Here is a 6063-nt window from a genome sequence, read left to right as displayed (position 1 = left end):
AGGAGTCCTTAAATGAGTGTAGTTATCCCCTTTTATTCAAGAGCCTGACAGTTGAGGGGTAGTAACTGTTCTTAAACCTGGTGGTGCAAAGTCCTGAGGCTCTTGTACCGTCTACCTGATGACAAGCAGCAAGGAAAGAGCTGGGTGGTGAGGATCTTTGATGATGGGTGCTGCTTTTCTACAGCAACATTTCATGTTGATGAGCTCAATGGTTCGAAGGGTTTTACCTGTGATGTGCTGGGCTGAATCCACAACCTTTTGTCAGATTTTCCGCTCAAGGGCATTGATGTTCCCATACCAGGCCATAATGCAGCCAGTCATCACACTTTCCACCACACATCTATAAAAGTTTGCCAAGGTTTTTGATGACATGCAGAATCTCTGCAGACTCCTGAGGAAGTCGAGGCACTGCCATACTTTCTGATGCACCATCAATAACTCACACTGAGACGTAGGCGAGATATCGGCTTTTATTGATTGGAAGAAGGAACCAGGAGTGAGTGTCTATCATACAAGGTCTTGGAGACTGAGGCCGATCTTCAGGCCGCAGGTCTCCTTTATACAGGGGCCTGTGGGAGGAGCCACAGGAGCAGTCAGCAGGGGCGTGTCCCGACAGGCACATAGTTCACCACACTTTCTTAGCTATTATATTTATATGATGGGTCCTCTGAGTTAGTGACACCTCTACACCTCTGATCCTCTGATGATTACTGGCTCATGGACCTCTGGTTTCCCTCTCCTGAAGTCTATAGTCAGTTCCTTAGTCTTTCTAACATTGAGTGAGAGGTTGTTGTTATTTTACACCACTCAGCCAAACTTTCAATCTCCCTCCTGTATGCTAATTCATCACCACCTTTGATACAGCCCACAACAGTGGTATCATCAGCAAACTTGTATATGATGTTGGTGCTGTACTTAGCCACACAGTGATAGGTGTAAAGCGAGTAGAATATGGGGTCTAAGTACACGTGCCTGCAGTGCTCCGGTGCTGATGAAGATTGTGGAGGAGATGTTTTTGCCAATCTGAACTGACTGGGGTCTACAAATGAGGAAATCCAGGATCCAATTGCACAAGGGGGTACTGAGGCCCAGGTCTTGGAGTTTACTGATTAGTTTCAAGGGGATGATGTAAAATGCTGAGCTGTAATCAATAAAGAACATTCTCATGTATGCATCTACACAGACACACAGGAAGACATTCTGACCATATCCTCTTTCTCAACTTCTTCCATCACTTTCTCCCTATTTTGGCACCCCTCATCTAAATGTTTTTTTTTATATATATATCTATCTGTTACCCACTTAATCAGTACTTTCTTTCCAAACTGTCATGCAGTGTAATTGATAGACAGAAAAATTTTCAAGGACCTTGTCAAAGCCTCCTTGAAAAAAATGTAACAACCCAATGGATTCTTGAGAGTCCTAGGGTCTAAGAACACTAAAATGGAGCAGGAGTATTTGGGAAGGCTTAGAGATTCCTGAGTGCATACATTAGGACAGGCAGAAGATCAGGGAGAGGAAAGCACCACCTCACAAGCCACCTACCTGCTAGGCAGCTTCTGCTGCATCTATTGAAGTTTGTAGTTCCTACATTGGCTTACCTGAGAACCCCTGCTCATATCACCTGTTATGCTACAGAATAAAGGATTGAACTGTTTATTATGGTAATTTATGGTGTTTAGATCAATCTTACTGTGCTTTTGGACTTCTTAACTGAATGAACCAATGTTTGACTGTTGCTGGAGCAGTCTTGGAAGCGATTCAATGCGGCAGAATCAAGGTGAATGGAGGTAATACAGAGTTGAGAGTGAGATGAGATCCAAGGTTTGACTGATTTATGCCTGGGCTGAATTGGAGGGGTTGGGTATGGGTCAAATGGAGGTGGCAGGACCTGGGCCTGAAGCATATCGGGGCAGCAGGGCCCATGTCCAAGAGTGAGGAACAACCCAAGGCTTCAACGATTTAAGCACTGGGACGGATTGTAAAGGTCAGGGTGTTGGGGCTGGAGGTGAGGGACAGGCTGAACGGAGGTTCTGGTCTGCAGCAAATGGGCTCCTGGATCAGCTTTAATGATGAATGACTTTGTGGGTGTGGACGTTTGTGAACTTCAGTTCTGATTTGCTTACTTTTTTTTTGTTTGCATGATTTGGTTCCTTTTTTCCCTGTGCGTTGTTGGTCTTTTTAAAAATGAGTTCTATTGGGTTTGTTTTGTGGCTGTCTCAATGGAGTCAGATCTCAGGGTTGTATATACTTTGATAACAAATGTACTTTGAGATGTGGATGCAGCATCCCAGTTTGTTTAGTGAAGATGTATTCAATTCCCCCATACCCAAACAGACCTAATCATCACTCTCCACCATCAGCAATGATGATCTAACCCTTTGGTTATATAGCTTCTCTCAGAATGCCCCAAGTGAAATTACTATTCACAACTGCCAGCAATCACATCCTAATACCGTTCATTACCTACTCACTATTGACCCACAAGGAATCCAAAGTGAACACTTCTTACATAGACTATTCCTCAGATTTACTGAAACACTTTACAAAAATGCCCCCAAATTAGGGTCATGTGAAGCCATGGGCGCAGGTGGTGCATATCACAAGTCCTGGTTATGCGAGCACTGACACCAGGCAGACAATCTCTGAAGAGTATTGATAACGGCTGGGGTCACCCGTCTTGTAAATCATTGAAGCACCACGATCACCCACAGTGCGGCACATAACAAGTAGACCAAATGGGTTATCTTCTTTCCTCTCCTACCACTTTTTGATCTGCTATCCAGGAATTTGGGTTAGAAACTATTTAAAAATAGCTGTAAAATGTAAGAGGCCATTTTCTCTTGCCTGCTGTCCCCTGAAGTACCAGGGTAACGCTCTGTGAGCTCCTGGGAGCAACAGAGTTCTGCTTGTGATTTAGGTCATATACGAGGTAGGGTCATCAGCTTTCCAGTCATACTGGACATGATTCTCAATGTGAAGTAAGGCACAAGTGACTGTCCTGTAACTTCTCAGATATTGTACCAAATGCTACCACAAAAGAACACAAGATCCAGATATGTGTGTTGGATTTAAGTTAGGCAACTTAAATAAGTGCTACTTTTTCTCATTAGCACAGACTCAATGAATGATCATCAGCGCTGTAGGCTCTTGGCCTGAAATGTAGACTAAACTATATATTCATTCCCATAGATGCCGCCTGGCCTACTGAGTTCCTCCAGCATTTTGTGTGTGCTTAAATGAAGGATCTATTGCTTTTGAGAGTAATTCCTAGGATGGCTAGTCTATTAGCAGGAAACAGATTGGTAGACTAGACCTCTAAACCGTATAGAACTCATTTCAAAGGGTTTTTCAGTAATAATTCAGAGAGAGAACATTTTTCTGACTGAGAAGGCTAAATCAAGGAGTTAGAGAAACAATAAGTGATGCATTATTTAGGACTGAAGTCAAAGGGAATTTTTCCCACACAAAAGGTAGTGAATCTTCGAAATTCTCTACCCTGAGTGCCGAGGAATCTCAGTTACTAAGTGTATTACAGATTTCTGAATAGTATAGGAATCAAGGGGAAAGGAAACAGGGCAGAAAGATATTGTTGAGGCGGAAGATCAATCATGATCTTAAGGAATGGCCTCATGCTTGCTTCTTACTTTCATTCAGATTTGGGACAGTCAAGTGTGCCATAGCAGTTGGGCTCTGTACTTAATCTGAAAACTAATACTGGCACGTGTTTTCCCTTCTCAATTAAATATAACTCTATGCTGCACAAACAAATCTTTTCCCTCTCGTCTGCAAATATCTGCAGACAGGTCAAGTATGGAAAGAATTTTAAGCATCTAGGTCAGATTTTCAGTTTATGTGACAGCAGAACTCTACCATACACATGTATGGTATCCAATCAGCAGCTCCAGATTATGTTATCTGCCTTGTTAGGGATCGTTTGGAGTTATGACATTATGGATAGCATAATCATGGATAAATTAAGAGCCAGTTTTCAGAAAAATTGTAAATAAAAATTTAACTTCCAACTGATACTTTGTGGCCAGTGAAAGCAATCATTGGGTGTGGGACATTCTCATTTTGTCCCATTGAAACTACATCAGTAAAGACAATTACAGCTTGTGGCTTCCCGGAGTTTGTGGTTCAATTCTGACACCGTTCTGTAAGGAGTCCCTGGATAGCTGCCCAGTGCAATGCCTGGGTTTTTTCTGGGTCCTCTGGTTTCCTCCCATAGTTCAAAGACGTACCGGGTGGGTGAAGTGGCCTTTGTAAATTGTCCCATTATTAGGTTAGGGTTAATCGGGGGTTGCTGGGTCAGTGTGGCTTGAGGGGCCCACTCTTCACTGTATCGCTATACAAATAAAAAGTTCATTCCTGCTATGAGTATATTATTAAAGGTTTATCTTAGGGCACTGTTCAAGACAGCACACACAAAATGCTGGAGGAACTCAGCAGGCCAGGCAGTATCAGTGGAAATGAGTAAACACTTTGGGCCGAGATCCTTCATCAGGACCTGAAGAAAGGCCTCGGCCCAAAGAGTCAATTGTTCACTCTTTTCCGTAGATGCTGCCTGACCTGCTGTGTTCCTCCAGCATTTTTGTGCATGTTGCTTTGGATTTTCAGCATCTGCAGACTCTCCTGTGTTTGTGACAGTCCAAGGCAGGACTGTTTTGTTATTTCACTTTCTGTATAGTTGTATATTCATGAAACTATCCCTCAACACTGTAAAAGGGTCTAAGTATTTTAGGTGTCTGGAATTTGTACTCACAGGCTTTTCAAACAAAACACCAATACTGAATATTCAAAGCAGTTCTGCTAGTTGTGATGTACTACCATTATAAATATATAATTCTGTAAATTTACCTGACTATATTTAAAGTGTTAAAGAAGGGGATTATAGCAATTGAAACTAGTTAATTGTTTATTATTATCTTTGTGTTAAATTATAACATTGTATCAAGAGACTGAGATTCTCCCTCTTGGAGGTCTGCTGTGTGATTAAAGGTTTAAATTACCCAGTTTGAGTTTATCAGCCACTTCACCTTCCATATTTCCTTACAACATAGGAGGCCATTTGGTCCATCAAGTTCATGCCGATTCACAAACAATCTCACTCTACTAATTTTCTGTATAACCAGTTCTCCATCATACCCCCTCCCTTGCCAGATTCTACCACTCACACAACAGTGACAATTTACAACGGCCAATTATTTCTACCCAGCCACACACATTTAGGATATTGGAGGAAACCGCGTAATTATGATGGAAATGTGCTTCTCCACACAGAGGTCAGGACTGAACCAAGGTGACTAGAATTCCACCACTGGACCAACCACATTAAACACCTTGGAATATCGTGGTTGCCAGAGTCTCCACAGTGCTTGGAAATAAGTCAAAACCTTCTACATTTATGTTTCTACAAGGCAGATGGCTTCAATACCAACCAAGCCATTTGGAATATAAAATGTAGAATACTCAGCCAGCCTGTCTCATTTAGGATTGCCAATTCCTACAAATGAAAGAAACATTATGTCGCTGATTCCTTCAATTGGGTTTCATTGCCATTGACTCCACAGAGTTATAAGTGTGCTGGTCATTAGCAGTGGCATAGTCGCATAGTGGTACAGCTCAATGATTACAGTACAAGCTCCCTGGGTTCAATTCCTGCTGCTGTCATTAAGGAATTTCTACATTCTCGCGTGACCACGTGGGTTTCCTCCGGGTGCTCTGGTTTCCTCCCTCAGTCCAAAGACACACCAGTTGGTAGGTTAACTGGTCATTGTGAATTGTCCCATGATTAGGCCAGGATTAAATCAGATGATTGCTGGACAGTGCAACATGAAGGGCCAGAAAGGTCTATTCTATTGTGCACTGGATAAAATTAAATTGCATATAGTAATATGGAATCTCATACAGTATAGAAGAACCTAGATTCCTTTAAAAGATTGATGCTAGAGGCTGCAAAGTAACCATGTAATCAACAGTAGTAAACCTGGCATGAATGATTCTGTAGATCTAGTGAATCTCTAAAAAGATGTCATGTTAATGATCTGGAGGAGCAGAACG

The sequence above is a fragment of the Hypanus sabinus genome, chromosome 30 (assembly GCF_030144855.1).
Source record: "Hypanus sabinus isolate sHypSab1 chromosome 30, sHypSab1.hap1, whole genome shotgun sequence".
Taxonomy (NCBI): Eukaryota; Metazoa; Chordata; class Chondrichthyes; order Myliobatiformes; family Dasyatidae; genus Hypanus; species Hypanus sabinus.
This window is presented reverse-complemented; position numbering follows the sequence as displayed.